Source organism: Mobula hypostoma, chromosome 1 (assembly GCF_963921235.1).
Source record: "Mobula hypostoma chromosome 1, sMobHyp1.1, whole genome shotgun sequence".
Lineage (NCBI taxonomy): Eukaryota > Metazoa > Chordata > Chondrichthyes > Myliobatiformes > Myliobatidae > Mobula > Mobula hypostoma.
The window spans coordinates 191,116,115-191,136,546 of NC_086097.1; the positions used below are offsets into that span (position 1 = coordinate 191,116,115).

General features: G+C 39.6%; 1 long non-coding RNA gene across 3 annotated transcripts in view; it reads right to left on the minus strand.

The window, feature by feature from the left end:
* The window catches only part of LOC134353680 (uncharacterized), a 205,912-nt gene that overhangs the window by 26,731 nt on the left and 158,749 nt on the right, over positions 1-20,432 (minus strand). For all 3 annotated transcript variants that reach the window (XR_010019653.1, XR_010019654.1, XR_010019655.1), the window contains one exon: positions 15,443-15,571. This is a non-coding gene — a long non-coding RNA (uncharacterized LOC134353680). The remainder of the gene's footprint in view (positions 1-15,442; positions 15,572-20,432) is intronic.

Sequence of the window (20,432 nt, forward strand, 5' to 3'; positions counted from 1 at the left end):
AAAAAACATGAGAGATGAGAGAGAATATAAATCCATTAGAAAATGAGGCCAGAGAGATAATAACATGCGACATGGAGATGGCAGATGAACTGTATGAGAATTTGGCATCAATCTTCACTACGGAAGAGACTAGAAGTCTGCCAGGTGTTGAAGGGTGTGAGGGAAGAGAAGTGAGTGCAGTTACTTTTACAAGGTGCTCAAAAAGTCACCCGGACCAGATAAACCGCACCCTAAGGTTCTGATACAGGTAAAGTTAGAGACTGTGGAGGCATTAGTCATGATCTTTCAAGCATTATTGGACTCTGGCATGGTTCCAGAAGACTGGATAATTGCAAATGTCAATCTGCTCTTCAAGAAAAGAGGGAAGCAGCAGAAAGGAAACTATAGACCGGTTAGCCTGACCTCAGTGGTTGGGAAGATGTTGCAGTCAATTGTTAAGCATGAGGTTATGGAGTACTATTTGGTTACACAGAACAAGATAGGACAAAGTCAGTATGGCTTCCTTAAGGGAAAATCTTTCCTGGCGAACCTGTTGGAATTCTTTGAGGAGATTACAAGCAAAATAGATGAAGGGGATGCGGTGGAAGTTGTATATTTGGACTTGCGGAAGGCCTTTAACAAAGTGCCACTCATGAGGCTGCTTACCAAGTTAATAGTCCATGATATTACAGGAAAGTTACTAACATGGTTAGAGTATTGGCTGATTAGTAGGAGGTAGTGAGTGGTGATAAAAGGATCCTTTTCTGGTTGGCTGCCAGTGATTGGTGGTGTTCTGCAGGGGTCAGTGTTGCTGAATGTTTGATGGCTCTGGGCCTGTACTCGCTGGAATTTATAAGGATGAGAAGGAATCTCATTGAAACATCTCGAATGTTGAAAGGCCTAGACAGAGTTGATGTGGAAAGGATGTTTTCCATGGTGGGGAGTCTAGAACAAAAGGGCATAGCCTCAGGATTGAGGGGCTTTCATTTAAAACAGAAATGCGGAGAAATTTCTTTAGCCGGAGGGTGGTGAATTTGTGGAATTTATTACCACAGGCATCTGTGGAGGCCAGGTCATTGGGTGTCTTTAAGGCGGAGATTGATGGGGTTTTGATTGGCCATGGTACCAAAAGTTACAAGGAGAAGGCTGGAGAGTGGGATTGAGGAGGGGAAAGAAGTATCAGCCATGATTGAAAGGTGGAACAGAATCAATGGGCCAAGTAGCCTAATTCTGCTCCTATGTCTTATGGTCTTAATCCAAGACTAATCATGGGATAATTTACAAATAACCTACCAAACTGTACATCCTTTGGTCTGTGGAAGGAATCCTACGGGCTAATGGGGAGAATACACAAACTCCTTACAGGTAGTGGTGAGAATTGAACCCAGGTTGCACGTACTGTGAAGTGTTGTGCTAACCATTACACTATCGTATCCAGCCTCATACCATGTCCTTTTAGTTCATACACTCTAAATCTGGCAGCATTCTGATAAATTTCTTCTGCACTCTCTCCACGTTCTCCACATCCTTCCTATAATGGAGTGACCAGAACTGTACACGGTACTCCAAGCCTGGTCTGACTGAAGTTTTACATAGCTGCAGCATGACTTCCTTACTCCTATACTCAACATCCCTACCAAAGAAGACAAGCATGCCACATACCTTCTTTACCACCTTATACACTTGCAGTGAACTATGGGCCTGTACTTCAAGATCGCTCTGATGGCTAAGACTGGGTATTTTATATTAAAGTGATTATTTGTGCTTAGCAAGGACAAACAGAAGAGGAGAATCTAGATAGCTGGGCCCTGTTTTCTTCAGAATGGAGAAGGCTGAAAGGGAACCTTTTTGAGGTAAACAAAATTATAAGGAACATGCGTAAGAAATCTTTATCCTTAGGAGAGCAGAGGTCATAATCAGGTTTATAATCACCGTTTTACATGACATGAAATTGATCATTTCGTGTCAACAGTACAGTGCAAAGTCATAAATGTTATTAATTACAACATAAATAAATAAGGCAAGAAAAGGAGCAATGAGATGGTGTTCTTAGATGGTGTGCAGATCTCCAGGCCCTGTACAACCTCCTAGCTGTTATTAACAAGAAAGCAACATGTCCCAGATGGTGAGGCTCCTTACTTATTGATGCCACTTTTTAGAAGAAGCACCTCTTGAACTGCTCTTAATATCTTTGAAAAAATAAAAATAAATAAATAAATAAATAAATAAGTGTGTGTGTGTGTGTGTGTGTGTTTACTGTGCAAAAATCTTAGGTGGAGTGCTGTGGGAGGGGTGTGGGACAGATGGCAGGAAGGTGTGCCAAGGGTGGGGAATGGTGTGGATGCAGACACACCAAGCCCTGAGGCACCAGGCAAGCTTATTTGAAAACAAACAATTGGTTTATTGATCATTACAGAATGTCCCTTTGGTGCTTCCTGGTCCTTCCCCTCTCCGTTCCCCTTTTCCCAACATGATTCCCCTCTCCCAGCCCCCTCTCCACTCTTAGTTCATCATATCATGTCAGAATCAGGTTTATCATCACTAACATATATCATGATTTATTTTTGCAATACTTTTTGCAGTGCAATACATAAAATTTCTACAGTACTACACTAAAGTCTTAGGCACCCTAGATAGATTACATATACACCTAAGACTCTTGCAAAGTACTGTAGATTTAGTATAGATAGATAAATGATGATTGATGCAGACACAGTGAGCCTATGGACCTGTTTGCATGCTTTATGACTTTATAATAATGAAATGGAATTGTGGGGCATGGAGGGTGCACACTAATAATAAAAGATTACACAACACAGTAGTTATTGTTTCCTCTAGCTGTAGAGCTTCGAATTACGAGGGGTGATTGATAAGTTTGTGGCCTAAGGTAGAAGGACTCAATTTTAGAAAACCTAGCACATTTACTTTTCAACATTGTCTCCTCCTACATTTACACACTTAGTCCAGCAGTCGTGGAGCATAAGGATCTTGGACCTCCAGAAAGTGTCCACAGCAGGGGTTATTGATAAGTTCGTGGCCTAAGGTAGAGGGAGATGAGTTATACAGCTCTCAGTACATGCACCCGCAGTTCAACGCTTTGAGTGATTATGCAGGAAGTTTGAAGTTAATAACTCATCTCCTCCTACCCTGGGCCACGAACTTATCAATCAACCCTTGTATAGGAATATTCTCAGGATAATAGGTCTATAATGTAGAATGAATTAAGATGAAATTTATTTACCCAAGGAGTGGTAACTTTTGGAATTAACACCTAAGAAGCCTGTGGATGCTTAGTCATTCTTACATTCTTTGTGATAAAACTCTTGAAAGATCAGGAAGTAGAATCAATAAGATTGTAAATGATATGCAACAGAAACATCAGTGGAAAGTTTTTATATCTCCCCTTATAGTAAGTTTGGAGATGGTGTTTATTAAAAGTAAGGGAAGTTTAATCGGAATAAAATAATCATAGTAGAATAGAATACAAAGTGTTTTATTCACTCCATTTGTCAGGGATGTTTGGAAGATATTTATTAAAAGCATTTTGCACTGATTGTCCAGACTTCGGCGAAAACATGTCCCACTAAGAGAAGTGCGACCACCATTGAAAATTAGTAACATTTTCTTATTTCAAATAATCAGGGTTGATCATCTGAGGGTCTTTTGCGCAAATGCAACATTTTTTCATATGTTTGTTTTTAATTATATAAATCATATGATTATATGATAGCCCAGTACCCACAAAATCAGTTGTCCCCAGACAAGAGATTATCATTTCAATTTGATAAAAAAAGTGTGAAAAAAATCATTTTAAATGTATAATATATATGCCAGATGAAAGATAGAGTGAAAAACCTCCTTAAAACTAAAAGCAGTGATTTTTCAAAAATATTTACTTTTATTTTGTGGTTGCTCAAAATGTGTCCCAAGTTTTTGTCAGCACCGTCAGATATTTATAAAAAAAGCAATAAAATCAGGCAACCACATGGTCAACTAATTCCTGAGGACCTCCTTTCCACCCTTGACATCTGCTAAATGCAACAAGGTCAAACAAGCTCCTGTAAGTTTGCTATTTTTTCAATAATTTTTGCATATTTATTGATGTTACCACTGTCACAACCATGATGTGTCAACACTGTCTCTTTGGTATAGAAAGAATTATTTTAAATTATGTCATAAATATTTGCATTTTAAGTAGAGGCCAGAGGTAGCTAACAACAGAGGGAAAACAAGATGGCTCCTGTATACAACTCATGCATGTGATGTAAAAAAGTGTGTGTATGTCACTACCGTCGGACATCAATGCCGTCAGGTTTTCTGTGTGACAGTGGTGACACATGGTTTGATAGTTTTCTGTGTAACAGTGGTGACACATGGTTTGACAAAAACATCCAAAGCATCCTCAATGGAGGCTTGAATATAATTTATGATCACAATAAATAGTAATATGGCTTGTAATGTTTCATTAACCTCTTTATTTATAATATACATAATTTCCCCTTTATTTCTTCCACACACAGGCCTATAATATTTCCTTGCTATATGTATCCCCAATGACTAAAACCATAAATAAATTTAGTTGCACCATTTCATAATCATTTTATAAAATTTCACCAAATTAAACATAATTAAATTCATAATGATTTTGCACAATTTCATAGTAATTCCATTAAATTCTGACCTTCCTTTTATGTATTTTAGGAAGCTATGGCTAGGCAGCAGCTATCAGTGGAGAAGCAAAGGAGAAGAAACAGGGAATACTAAAAAAAATGGAGAGAGAGAAAATATATAGTGAGCCAGAGTTAAAGGAGGAATACCTGAAAAAGGAAAAGCAAAGATGGAAGAAGAGAGTAGAGGATGGGAAGATAAAAACTATCAGTGATTTGAATGAAAGGGAAAAGAGGAGTAAGAGAAAGGCGTGGAAACGTAGGCAGAAAGAGTCAACAGAGCGTAAGAGAAAGGGCCCAGAACGCCCAGAAACTCCCCAGATAGTCTATTGGATCAGACTATACAGGAGCCAGCTCGCAGTAGGAATCTATAGCAGGGGAAAGGGAAAGAAAGAAAACAAGAACAAGATACTTGAGAGAGATGAAAGCTTTGAAAAATAAACTTCAAGAGATAATAAAAGATAGGAACAAACTGAAGAAGTGTTGGTGACGAGAGCAATCTAGAAATGCGACAGATATATCTGCTGGTGTCATTAATTGTGGAGATTAGCTTGCAGTCACTTATAACCAAAATTAGTGGTTTGCAAAGGCTGTCAATGTGGATGCTTATCATCAAGATGTTCAAGTGGAATTTTTCCACCCTCATGGGCCCAACACACACTTCCATCCAAAACCAGATGGAAAGGATATGTGCTTCATACCAGTTGAAGATATTCTGGTCAGACTGATGGAGCCATCATCACCAGCTCGTGCAAGCAGGACGAGGGAAATCTACCACCTGTCTGCTGAAGTCATGGACTTCACAGAGGAGGAGCATATTAATCGTCTAATTCCGATAAAGCTTTTTGAAGATTTTCAAACCCAGAAATGGATGGATTTTTTTTTTAGTTCCTGGTGTGTTTTCTGCTGTTTATCCTTAAACATTGCAGTTGTACTGTAGTTTTTATTTTGCTGTTTACTGTTGTTGTTAATATTTACAGAAGGATAAAATGTACATGACAAATTGTTATTTGTTGTACCAAATTGTTAAATAAAGTTGATACGCGAGGAAGCATTGACTTGAGTGGTGAAAAGGTTGGAATTGTTTGTTGTGATTAGGCCACTGCCACCACTGTCAGGTCTCAGTCACCACCGTCAGATGGAACTTACTTTGTTTTAAATTAATATGCTTACAATCTGCTCCTCCAAAATGGTTGATTTATTAAAGTATTTTTTAATTAAAAATGTGTTTTTTATGTCCAAAATTGTTATTTTGTATATTTAATGCTAGTGATAAAAGTTGCATGTTGTAAGAGTTTTTAAAGGGGTACATGTGAAATAGTATAAAAAATGAACAAAAGTGAATATTCGACATTTAACAGCATATATGTGTTCTTATGGTGTAGACACAATGATCTAAAAGCTCTTAATCTATATAAGACAAAATAAATAGGAATAATTAGCTTTCAATTGTGTCTGACTATGTTGACAAAAACTAAATAATGACAGAAAAAACATATTTTATGAAAAAAATACAAAATCAGGAAGTTGCACCAAAATATTGCTTGATTGCTGAGACCTTATTCTATAGACATATGAGTTTAGATATCTTAACATTTACATTTTTTCCTTTTCAAAATTAAAACCTGTTTTATCCAAATTCTCAAGAATAATTTCATGGACTAAAACTTCAGGGTACCAATGAGGGAATAGAATAGTTTAACAAATGGTTCAGAAAATAATATGTAGGGCTCTCAGTAATACTAGATGGACTGTTAACTGTTAATCGCTTATTACCAAAATGGCTTCTCTGAAGTGTTATATTAAAATGGCTTCTCGTACTGTTAACTGCTAAGCAAGGGGTTCTCTGTAACAGCAATGTTTGGGTTATACAATGTGATAATGGAAACTGTATTCATTTGTTAACCAATGGAAGTCATGTTCTGTTATCTTGTATATGCGTGCTGAGTTGAGGAGCGCAGGCTTTTTCAGGAGGGGAGCAGAGAGGACAGACATATAGGGAACGGACAGCAGTTCCAGGGCGGTGGATACCGGACCTTGGGGGTTTGGATGGTGTGGCTGGAGTCTCAGAAGGACGTTGTGGATGGAATCGGAGGTGTGAGCTCCAACGTATTAAAATATTATGTGCACAAGACTGATAAGTTATTTATGTGGTGTCTTTTCTTTTAGTTGTTGCTACTAACCCATCACCAAACTTTGCTATAAAGTATAATTCTTTACTCGCACTTCGTATATTGTTTCATATTTGTGTCATGGCTGATCATTGGGCGACTCACACCGTATCCACACCAAAGCATTTGCACTGTTTGGCCGGGTCAACTGCTATCCACCCTAGGCAATGGGAGTCAGTTGGGGCAGAGGCCATTACACTGTGGGAGCTCATCCGGGATTTGAATTCTGTCAGGATAAGACAGGGTGAGGACCTGTCAGAGGACCTCTCTCATTTCACGCACATCTGCTCTCACCCAATCCTCCCACCACCCCACTAGGAATAGGGTTCCCTTTGTTCTCACCTACCACCCCACCAGCCTCCGGGTCCAACATATAATTCTCTGTAACTTCCACCACCTCCAACAGGATCCCACCACTAAGCACATCTTTCCCTCCCCCTCCCTGCTTTCTACAGGGATTGCTCCCTACGTGACTCCCTTGTCCATTTGTTCCCCCCCCCCATCACTTCCCACCCATCTCCCTCCCGGCACTTATCCTTATAAGCGGAACAAGTGCTACACATACCCTTACACTTCCTCCCTCACCACCATTCAGGGCCCCAGACAGTCCTTCCAGGTGAGGCAACACTTCACCTGTGAGTCAGCTGGGGTTATATACTGCGTCTGCTGCTCCCGATACGGCCTTCTATATATTGGCCAGACCCAACGCAGGCTGGGAGACCGTTTCATTGAACACCTATGCTCTGTCTGCCAGAAAAAGCAGGATCTCCCAGTGGCCACACATATTAATTCCACCTCCCATTCCCATTCTGATATGTCTATCCATGGCCTCCTCTACTGTCAAGATGAAGCCGCACTCAGGTTGGAGGAACAACACCTTATATTCCGTCTGGGTAGCCTCCAACCTGATGGCATGAACTTTGACTTCTCTAACTTCCGTTAATGCCCCACCTCCCCTTTGTACCCCATCCGTTATTTATTTATTTATTTATTTTCTCTTTTTTCTCCCTCTGTTCCTCTCTCTATACTCCTTGCCCATCCTCTGTGCTTCCCCCCTCCCCCTTTCTTTCTCCCTAGGCCTCCTGTCCCATGATCCTCTCATATCCCTTTTGCCAATCAACTTTCCAGCTCTTAGCTCCATCCCTCCCCCTCCTGTCTTGTCCTACCATTTTGGATCTCCCCCTCCCCCTCCCCCTTTCAAATCTCTTACTATCTCGTCTTTCGCTTAGCCCTGACGAAGGGTCTCGGCCCAAAATGTCGACTGTACCTCTTCCTATAGATGCTGCCTGGCCTGTTGCATTCACCAGCAATTTTTGTGTGTGTTGCTTGAAATTCCAGCATCTGCAGATTTCCTCGTGTTTGCGACAATAGACTCTACTCTGGTTTTGCATCTGATGCTACTTGTAGATGGAAAGGGACATTAGATTAGAAGATGAGTATATTGCTCAACATCACTGGGGATCACTGACAGTTTTAAATGCATATTTAAAAATACTTCAAAAATGTTTCTCCACACAAAGTAAAAATGAAAGTGTAATGAAAGTACCTTTTGATGTATGAGCAGGAAAATTAAAACATGGATTAAGTTTATCAAATAAATTGATGTTATAATAATTTGTTTTAATACTAGAAAGCCTAGTTAACATATCAAACACAGTTGTGATTTTAAAATACAGGTGTCCCCCCCTTTACGAAAGTTCACTTTACGCCACTTCGCTTTTACGAAAGACCTACATTAGTACCTGTTCTCGCTAACCGAAAGAAATCCGAAGAGGATTTTCGCCTTTACAAAAAAAGGCACCTGCTTTAGACTTGTGTCTACCCTAAGAAAGGCTGCCATGACCGTGAAGCCTTGCGCGGACAGGTGTATGCACATGCGTGTACATGCCGATTTGTTTTCTATAAATCGGTTTTGGATAAATCTTCCTGATTCTAATAAGTGAAACTACACTGTACATACATTACTTCTACTTTATATAGGCTGTGTATTTATCATATCATTCCTGCTTTTACTATATGTTAGTGTTATTTTATGTTTTATGTGCTATTTGGTATGATTTGGTAGGTTATTTTTTGGGACTGGGAACGCTCAGAACTTTTTCCCATATAAATTAATGGTAATTGCTTCTTCACTTTACGCCATTTTGGCTTACGAAAGTTTTCATAGGAACACTCTACTTTCGGATAGCGGGGGAAGTCTGTATTTAGAGTCATAGAAAAGTACAACAGAAACAGGCCCTCGGGCTCTTCTAGCCCATGCTGAACCATTTAAACTGCCTACTCCCATTGACTTGCACGGGGACCATAGCCCTCCATATCCCTCCCATCAATGTACCTATCCAAACTTCTATAAACATTGAAATTGAGCTTGCATGCACTTGTGCTGGCATCTCGTTCCACACTCTCACAACCCACTGAGTGAAGGTGTTTCCCCCCTTAAACTTTTTGCCTTTTACTCTTAACCCATGGCCGCTAGTTGTAATCCCAACCAACCTTGGTGGAAAAAGCCTGCTTATTTTTACCCTATCTATACCTGTCATAATTTTGTATACCTATATCAAATCTCCTCTCAATCTTCTATGTTCCGAGGAATGAAGTCCTAACCTAAGGAAATATGGAATAGGTTAGGACTCAAGTCCCGGCAGTATCCAGATAAATTTTCTCTTTACTCTTTCAATCTTATTTACATTTTTCCTGTAGGTAGGTGACCAAAACTGTACACAATCTTCCTAATTAAGCCTCACCAATGTCTTATACAACTTCAACATAACATCCCATCTCCTGTACTTAGTACTGTGATTTATGAAGTCCAATGTGCCAAAAACTTTCTTTACCACCCTATCTATCTGTGCCACCAGTTTCAATGAATTATGGACCTGTACTCCCAGAACCCTTTGTTCTGCCACACTTTCTTGGCAACCTCCTCGGAAAACTCTGTAAGGTTAGTTAGACATGACCTGCCATGCAAGAAGCCATATTGATTATATCTAATCAGTCCCTGTTTAACCTGATACTCATATATCTGTTCCCTTAGAATACCTTCCTATAATTTTCCCACTACTGATATTGGGCTTAACTGCCCATAATTTCCTTGTTTATTTTTAGAGCCTTTCTTTCTTTTCAAATCTTTTTATTATTATTATTCAAAAAATAACACGAGTACATCGAAGTAGGCAACACTTACAATGTCTCAAGGAAAAAAAACATTATTTTAAAGATTGAAATTTTTTTGTGATAATAAAAAAACCCTACTAAGCAGAAAAGTGGGGTAAAAAACCCATTAGTTGTACAACTCTGGAGCCATGCGTCATACAAAAAGCTTTTAAATATAAACATCAAACTGCCAGCAAGAAAAAAAAGTACCAGAAAATATACCAGATTTAGAGCCTTTCTTAAACAGTGGAACAACATAAGATGTCCTCCAATACTTCAGTACCTCACCTGATGTTGCAGATGATTTAAATCATCTCTGCTAGGGTCCCTGAAATTTCTGCGCTTGTCTCCTACGGAGTCTGAGGAAATACTTTGTTAGTCCCTGGGGATTTATCCACCCTAATTTGCTTCATTATTATTATTATTATCATCATTAATTATTATCAATGCAGTGTCAGAAAAAAAAGGGTAAAAATAATGTCACAATATCTCTAAATATCTATGTTGTGTCCAATACATTAATGTCATTACAAAGAAGGTACGTCAGTGTCTATATTTCATTAGGAGCTTGAGATTTGGTAGGTCACCAAAGAGTAGCACATTTCTATATATTCATTATGGATACCCTTCTAACTGGTTGCAGCACCATCTGGCATGAGGACACCAGTTCACAGAACTGGAAAAAAAAACTGCAGAAGGTTGTAAACATAGCCCACTCCATCTAGACTGAGACTTCTTCAACAAACGATGCTTCAAAAATCCATTTGGGACTTCCCCCATCCAGGATATACCTTCTTCTCATTAACACCATTAGAAAGGAGGTACAGGAGTCAGAAGGCACACACTCACCCCATTCCATTTTGGGAACAGCTTCTTCCCCTCTTCCTTAAGATTTGAGAACAATCTATTAACCATGAGCACTTCCTCACTATTTTGTTCTAATTATTTTTATATCTCTCATTATAACAGAGCATTTTTTATGCATTGCACCATAGTTCTGCTGCAAAACATCAAATTTCATGACTTGTGTCAGTGATAATAAAGCTGATTCTGATTCTCGCACTGGAAACCAATAAATCTCCCTGGACATAATATTTTATATCCGAATTTGTTAAAGGAGGTGACTGCAGAGGTAGTGGATAACGTGTCTGAATTTTCCAGAGTAGGTAGGTTAGATTGGTTACTTGAATATTTAGTTAATTTCATTTGATCTTGCCAAGTTCCCTGGAAGACTATCTGGGGACAGGCTTCCATATTGGGAAACTTGTCTCATAGACTGTCAACCATTACCTATCAGTTATCCTCAGAGACATACCCTCGAGACAACAACCCCAGTGTTCATTCTGACCCATCAGAATGGCAACTCCACTGAAAGGACTGTATGGTGGTTTATTGAGAGCAGTGATTAGCCCTGAGAGTCCCTCAGTTGATTCCAGACCCCGTGATGTCACACCATTATGCCATCAGAACTAACATGGACAAGGAAACTTCCTCCTGATTATTTCCAGCTTCCTTCAATTTCCAAACAACAGTCAGGCATGGACTGATAAAAGACAAAATAATAATTGCACTGCAGAAGGGCTAGACACTAACAACCTTCAGAAAGAGACAGCCTTGATATTAAACAGCAATTACATTGCTGAGTCCTTCACTGTCAGTATTTCGAGGATGACCCTTTACTAGAATCTCAGCTGCATCATTCAAATAAATACAGAGGCTATAAAAGAAAATCAGAGTCTGGATATCTGACAGCATGTGATTTGCTTCCTGATATCCCAATGTCCTTCCAGTATCTACAATACACATGCCATGAACATGATTGGATACTTTCAACTTGCCTGTATGAGTACAGTTTCAGCGCTACAATGACTCAACACCATCTTGGCAAGGAAGCCATTTGATTAAGTCCTAGCCATCACCCGAAACATTTATTCCCTCCAACAGCATCACACAATTAATGTAATATGTGCCTTCTATAAAGTGCACATGCTACTCTTTGCTTGGGATACTCTGATAGCATCTTCAATACCTAAAACCTCTGTCATGAAGGATAAGAGCTTCAAGTGTACTGAAGGCACATCCACCTGCACACTCTCCACCAAGTCATGGTCAACATGACTTGAAAGTATAATGCTGTTTCTTCAATCTTGCTGTCAGTGTTTGAGAACACTCACCAAAAGGATGACATTGCTCCGTGCCACCCGCTCAAGAACAAGTATGGATACAATAAATGCAGACCTTGCTAGTTATTGTCACACCACAGAAAAAGATTAAAATAACTTGTTTTCAAGAAACAAGGTAAAGAAAAACTATTCAGACAACTAGTACAATATCAGTTGATAACTAAATACTAATATCTATTATCAAGGATGTTTTGAAAGGTACTTAGAAAATTGATTAATCAGAGATAAGGGCTTCAAAGTTTGACTGGAGAATATTTTTGCCAATTTTTGTTATCCTATTCAGTTCAAGGAAAAATAATCGCAAAGTTAAAGTTAGTTGCATATCAATATGCTACTTCCTTAATGTGTGACCGGTGGACATTGTGGGCTCCTCAAGTTTTCATACTGCATGTGATGTACAGGCTGGTGAGCCTTATACATGTGCAATAGGTCAAGGACTGATAGCGATAGTTAGCATTTTTTGTACATGGGAAACTGTGTCTCATAAATTTGAGTGATTTCGAAGTTAAAAGTAAAAATTATTATCGGGGTACATACATGTCACTACTTACAAACCCGAGATTCTTATTTTCTGCGAACAAATCTATAGAACAGTAACTGTAAACAAGATCTATGAACAACTTAAAGAGCAAATTTAAATATAAATAAATAGCAATAAATAATGACTATGAAATAACATGAAATGAAAGGGCATGATATAACAAGATAAAGAGTCCTTAAACTGAAACCATTATTTCTGGGAACACCAAAAATAGAATGAGTGTAGTTATTCACTTTTGTTCAAGAGTCTGATGGTTGAGGGTGGTAACTGTTCTTGAAGCTAGTGGTGTGAGTCCTGAGGCACTTGTACCTTCTCCTGATGGCGACAGCAAGAAAAGAACATGTTCTGGGTGGTGAGGATCTTTGACGATAAATGCTGCTATTACGTTTCAATATTTGGGAGGGCTTTACCTGTGATGTACAGGGCAGAATCCATTATGTTTTGCAGGATTTTCCATTCAAAAACATTGGTGTTCCCATACCAGGCCATAAAGCAGCCAGTCAACACACCTTCCACCACACATCAATAGAAGTTCGCCAAGGTTTTTGTTGAAGCTCAGCAGACTCCTGAGGAAGTAGAAGCACTTTTGAGCTTCCTTTGCAATTATATTTGCCCCACTCTGAGTATGGTGAGAAGTTTTGAGCCCCTTATCTTAGAAAGGATGTGCTGAAATTGGAGAGGGTTCAAAGGAGGTTCATGTAAATGATTCCTGGATTGATTGGCTTGTCATATGAAGAGTGTGTAATGGCTCTGGGCCACTTTCACTGGAATTCAGAAGAATGAGGGGTGACCTCATTGAAACCTATCGAATGGTGAAAGTCCTTGATACAGTAAATATGGAAAGGATGTTTTCTGTAGTGGAGAGTCTAAATCCAGAGTATACAGCCACAGAATAGAGGGCATCCTTTTGGAATGGAGATGAGGAGGACTTTCTTTAACCAGAGAATAGTGAATCTGTGGAATTCTTTGCCACAGGCAGCTGTGGTGGCCAAGCCTTTATGTATATTTAAGGCAGAGGCTGATAGATTGGTCAGGACATGAAGAAATACAGGGAGAAGGCAGGAGGTTAGGGCTGAGAGGAAATTTGGATCAGCCATGATGAAATGACGGAGCAGACGTGATGGACCAAATGGCCTAATTCTGCTCCTATATCTTATGGTCTTCTTCATATGACTGGTCCAGAAGTGGTCCTCTGAGATAGTGACACACAGAAATTTAAAGTTACTGATCTTCTCCAGCTCTAATCCTCCGATGAGTACTGGCTGATGGACCTCTCATTTCCCTCTCCTGAAGTCTACAATTATTCCCTTGGTCTTATTGACATTGAGTGAGAAGTTGTTGATATGGCCCACAACAGTGGCGTCATCAACAAACTTGTATATGGTGTTGGAGCTGTGCTTAGTCACGCATGCATAGTTGTCAAGTGAGTAGAGCGGGGGCCTAGGTACACATCGCTGTTGCGCTCCTGTGCTGATGAAGATTGTGGAGGAGTTGTTTTTGAAAAATCCAAACTGAAAAGGGTCTGCAAGTGAGGAAATCCAGGATCCAATTGAACAAGGGGTATTGAGGCCCAGGTCTTGGAATTCACTGGTTAGTTTTGGTGGTGGCAGGGTGGGTGTGGGTGGGGTGGGGATGATGGAATTGAAGGCTGAGCTGTAATTGATAAAGAGCCTCTTGATGTATGCATCTTTGTTGTCCAGATGTTTCAGGGTTATGTGTAGAGTCAAGGAGATGGCATCTGCTGAAGACCTGTTGCTTCAATAGGCAAATTGGAGTGGATGCAAGTCACCACTCAAACTGAAGCAGATGCTTCAGCACCAGCTTCTCAAAACACTCCATCACAGTTGATCTAAGTGCCACTGGGCAATAGTCATTCAGGCAATAGTCCACTGATTTCTTTGGAAGACGTGGCCAAGAAGATTAACGAGGATAATATCTTTGACAATGTCCTGCATGGTAGACTAAATGGAATGTTGAGCTAGCCAGTCAGAAACAAAATTTGCTTGGTAGAAGTGGAGTATTAGTTTTCACATTGAAAGCCTGCTGTGTGCTGCATAGGGTGGTGATGGGTTCCTGTTGTTGCTCATATATAGAGTTAGATAATAATGAAGGTTGCATGATCAGTAAGTTTGAAGATGACACTAACATTTGTGGCATCATGTACAGTGAAGAAAATTCCCTAAGATTACAACCAAATATTGATCAACTGAGAAAGTGGGCAACAAAATGGCAGATGTAATTAACTCAAACAAGTGCAAAAGGATACATTTTGGGAATTTGAACTATAAGAACAAAAGTTCCCTGAAAGTACAGTGGATGTTCTGGGGGGAGTCTGCAAGAGTCACTACACTTCTGGCATCAACATAGTATGCCCCGAACTCAATAAACTTTAGTGTGCATCTTTGGAATGTGGGAGGAAATTGAAGCACCTGAAGAATAGCCATGCAGCCACAAGGAGAACATACAAATTCCTTACAGGTAGTGATGGAAATCTGGTGCTGTAACCACGACACTACAGAGTATAAAGAAACTATATAGACAGGATGGTAAAGGAAGTATATTGATGAGATGGTGAAGAAAGCATATATCATGCTTCCCTTCATCAGCTGAGGCAGTGAGTGGAAGAGTGGAGAAATCATGTTACAGTGATACAAAATGTTGGTTAGATTGAGAACAGTTCTGGTCATCAAGCTACAGGAAAAAGCTGATTAAACCAAAATGAGTACAGAAAATATGCAAAGAGATTACCTTGGACTAGAAGGTCCCATTGGCCACTGATTTCAATTCGATTTTCCTTTCTCATCTCGACATCCGTAGCCTTCTCTACTGCCACGATGAAGGAAGTGCAGAATGGAGAGGCAACTCTTCATATTCCACCTGAAAAGTCCAAACCTGATAGTATGAATATCGATTTCTCTAACTTTCAGTCACCAGTCCCCTCTTTCCGTCCACACTCCCCATTTTGTTTCCACCATTCTGGTAGCCCTCTCACCCATTTTCTTCTCCTTCCCCATTATCATTCCTGCCCATCACTTCCTTTTGGTTTCCTTCCTTCTTCCCTTTATTCTACTCTCCTCTGTTCTCCTAGCCGATTCCTCCTCCTTCAGCTCTCTAACTCTTCAACTTATCCCAGCCTCTCATATCATCGAAACCCCAACCCCTCACTGATCACCTCCCAGGCCGTACTTCTCCTACTTGCCCTACTTTCTTATTCTGGCTTCTGCATCCTTCCTTTCCAGTCCTGATGAAGGATCTTGGCCTGAAGTGTAGCTTATTTATTCCCTTCCATTGGTGCTGTTTGACTTGCTAAGTTCCTCCAGCATTCTGTTAGCGTTGCTCAACAGGCTGGGGTTGTTTTCCCTGGGGCAAAAGAGGCTCAGAGGTGACATTATAGATGTTTATAAAATTATGAGGGGCATTGATAGGGTAGATAGTCACAGTCTTTTTCCTAGGATAGGGGAATCTAAAACAAGAAGACATTCAGAATCAGAATCAGAATAAGAGTCAGGTTGAATATCACAGAATAAGTCATGAAATATGGTGTTTTGCAGCCGAAGTATAATGAAATACATTACAGAAATGTGATGGGAATACTTAGTGACAGAGACAGCCGCCTGGAAGTATTTTGAAGGTGTCCTCAGTGCTGGAGAAGCTAGTGTCCATGATGAAACTGGCTGAGTTTGCAAATTTCTGCAGCTTTTTCCAATCCTGTGAAGTGGCTTCTCCATACCAGACAGTGATACAAGTATAATATAGTTATAATTACCTGTAGAAATTTGTGAGTCTTTGGTCCTATGCCATGTCTCCTGAAACTCCTAATGAAATATAGCTGCTGTTGTGCCTTCTTTGTAATTGCTTTAATATGTTGGGCCCAGGATAAATCTTCAGGAACTTGAAGCTGCTCACCCTTTCCATTGCTGATCCTTCAATGAGGACTAGTGTGAGTTCCCTTGACTTCTCCTTCCTGAAATCTACAATCAACTCCTTAGTCTTACTGACGTTGAGGGCAAAGTTGTTGCTGTGACACCACTCAACTAGCTCATCTACCTCCCCTCCTTATCACCAGCTGAAATTCTGTCAACGATAGTTAGCAAATTTATAGATAGTGTTTGAGCTGTACCTAGCCTCACAGCTGTGCGTGTAGAGAGAGCAGATCAGTGGGCTAAGCATGCATTTCTGAGGTGTGACAGTGTTTATTATCAGTGAAGAGGAGATGTTATTTCCTATTTGCACTGACTGTTGTCTCTCGATGAGGAAGTCAAGGATTCAGTTGCACATGGAGGTACAAAGGCCCAGGTTTTTGAGCTTGGTGATTAGTACGGAAGTTATGATGGTGTTGAATGCTGAGATACAGCCAATAAACAGCAGCCTGGTGTAAGTATTACCATTGTCCTGATGATCCAAGGCCGGGTGGAGAGCCAGTGAGATTGCATCAGCTCCGGACCTTTTGTGGTGATAGGCATTGGGTTCATGTTACAGGGAAAGATTTAAAGGAATCAGAAAGGCATCATTTTTACACAGAAGGCCATGGGTACATGAAACAAGCTGCAAAAGGAAGTGCTTACAAAAGCATTGTAAAAGGCAAGTTTATGAATAAGAAATATTTAGAGCCTGGGTTCCACAGATGCCTCACATAACGGTGAGGTTTCAAAGCATAAAAAAGGCTGGGAACCTCTGGCTTAAAGGGATATGGGTCGATCACAGAGAGATGGGATTATCTTAAATAGACACATTGGCTGTCATGGACAAGTTGGACTGAAGGGTCTGTTTCCATTTTATTTATCTCTAAGTAATCTATATTACTTATGGGGTTACAGCCTGATGTCAGTTCTTACTGGGGCTCCACACCTCAACCCCATTCTCTCCTGTCATGATAGTGGAATCCATCCAACACCTGACTGAAGAAAACACAGATATTGGAAATATCAAACAAAAAAAGAAAATGCTGGAGACACACAGTAGTCAGGCAATATCAATGGAAAGAATAACAGGATTAATATTTCAGGTCAAAGGACCTTTGCTAGTTCTAGGCTCTCTGGATTTGTAAACTGAGAACAGATAGAGAAAGTGAGAGAGAGAGATGTAACTTATGTATCAGGTCTTCTGTAATTTTTCTTATCATCCATAGAGGTATAATATTCACAATAGTCTTGTAAAATAGTTGATTGTTGTCTGAGAAATATTAAAAAGCTGCAGTTATCTCTTTACATAGGGTGTTTTATGTCAATACAGGGTAAATTTGGATTAGCAATAACGAGCAGGAAATATTTAAAGTTTATATTTCCACCAGCTAAAATGCATCCTACTGAGCATACAGAATTCCAAGTCACCTGAAATTCTAATGAAGTAACCCACTGTAATTACTGAAATTGTGTTTAATCACCTGGAATGTAATTCAAAATTAAGACATTATAACATTAAAAATTGTGTCAAACAGCTGACATAGATATCTGACAGAAAAGAAGAAAGGTACTGTTCAGATCAGTAGGAGAGGGAATGCGCCAAATTTAATATATGAAAAATTATTTCTGGCAATTAATGAGCTCTCAGACACAAAGAGATGGAAAGGTGGCTAGGTTAGTCATGTGAAGTTCTGTTTCATGGGATGTCTGATAGGAGCTAGGACTGTGGGTGTATACAGGATTCGGCTTATAACATTGAGATGTTGAGAAAAAGGGAAGAGTATCCTATTGTCAAATGTAACATTAAGATTACTACAGTTTCTCAACATCAAGTATAGATAGCAGAGGGAAAGGAGGAATATGGCTAGTAGGTAGCCATAGTCATAGTCATACGTTATTGATCCCGGGGCAAATTGGTTTTCGTTACAGTTGCACCATAAATAATTAATAGTGATAGAACCATAAATAGTTAAATAGTAATATGTAAATTATGCCAGTAAATTATGAAATAAATTCAGGACTAGCCTATTGGCTCAGGGTGTCTGACCCTCCAAGGGAGGAGTTGTAAAGTTTGATGGCCACAGGCAGGAATGACTTCCTATGACGCTCTGTGTTGCATCTCGGTGGAATAACTCTCGGTGGAATAGGTCAACTGAGGAGGGATGATGGATGATAGGTAGATGAAGCCAGGTGGGTAACTGGGAGGGGTGGATTTGGTAGACAGAGGCAGCACACAAAGCCAAAAAAGGCAGATGCAGCTAGTGTGTGGTGTGTAAGAGGGTTGAGAATAGGAGAGAGCTGCAAGAGGGTGATAAGTGGGAGAACAGAGGCTACCAGTGCTAGAATCTGATAAGTAAGGAAAGTGATATCAAGTCAGAATAAAGTTTATGTCACCGGTATGTATCATGAAATTTGTTAACTTAGCAGCAGCAATTCAGCGCAAAGAAAATACAGATCAATTAGTAAATTGATCACTATTTATTTATTTGTTTGTTTGTTTATTAATTTATTTTTAAAAGTGAGGTCATGTTCATGGGTTCAATGTCCTTTTAGGAATCGGATGGCAGAGGGGAAGAAGCTGCTCCTGAATTGCTGAGTGTGTGCCTTCAGGCTTCTGTGCCTCCTTCTAGATGGTAACAATGAGAAGAGGGCATGCTCTGGGTGATAGGGTCCTTAGTTATAGATGTTGTCTTTCTGAGGCACTTCTCCTTGAAGTTGTTTTGAAGATATGCAGCCTTTTCATGTTTTGATTCTGATCAAACACAGTATAAAAATGAGGAGCCAATGTTTGTCGATTTCCTAGGCACCTTTTACCCTCTAATCTGAAAATTGAAACAATGAGCCTTAGCTCTATCAAAGCAAAAACAAAACACTGCACATATTGAAACTCAAGAAATTTTAAAAAAACATGCGAACAATATCAGGGTACAATTATGAAGAAAACAGATTTAATATTTCAGGTAAATTTCTTTTATCTGAACTCAGCTAATCTTCACTGTGTTTTGCTTTGAAACATTATGATTTGGACTGAACTACAGCACAAATTATTGATTTCCAGATATTCTTGAAGAGAAGAGTCCTGCAAAAGGGCATTATTTAACGTTGAAATTGTGACTATTCAAGTGACCAGTTTTCTGTGAATTCAGTGCAGTCCTGTTGCTAATTAAAAATGGCATTTTTATACATGTGCTACTTACAGACATTAACTGAAAAGTAATTCAGGAAAGGACTTATAACACCTAAACCACAGAAAATATTGTTCAGAAATTTTCAAAATATTGTTTAGTGAATCAATCCTACTGTGATAGTTATTGATTTCTTTTGGGAATTTCAAACAATTTTTGACCTGCTGATTTAATTTAGTTGTATTTATACAAGGCAATCGATTTAAGTAGTAACTTGAAAAACAACTCAAAGGATTAGATTCTTAGAAATTTCTGATGATGGACTGCAAGTGGAAGAGGTTAGTTGTTTACATTTTATGGAAGCCCCTGATAAACACTTGGAACTTTGTATGGCTTCACATTTGACATGTTTTATACAATGAACTGTCTCCTACAATGAATCAAAGAGCTAGTTCCTGCATCTTGGCTTGATAATGATGATGAGTCAGTTCATACTGTACATGGGCTGCTACTCCAAGTCACTGCTTGCAGACTTCCATGCATGGACGTCTGGGTGTATATGAGGGTGTCTATCACACTGACTATCTACGTGATGGAATTAGACAGCAGGTTCCAGATGGTCACTGAGTCTTGGACTGTGGCCACAGAGGGCCTAGCATTGAATGCTCCAGAAGACTGTCAAAACTTAATACTGCAAATTATTTTCAGGAC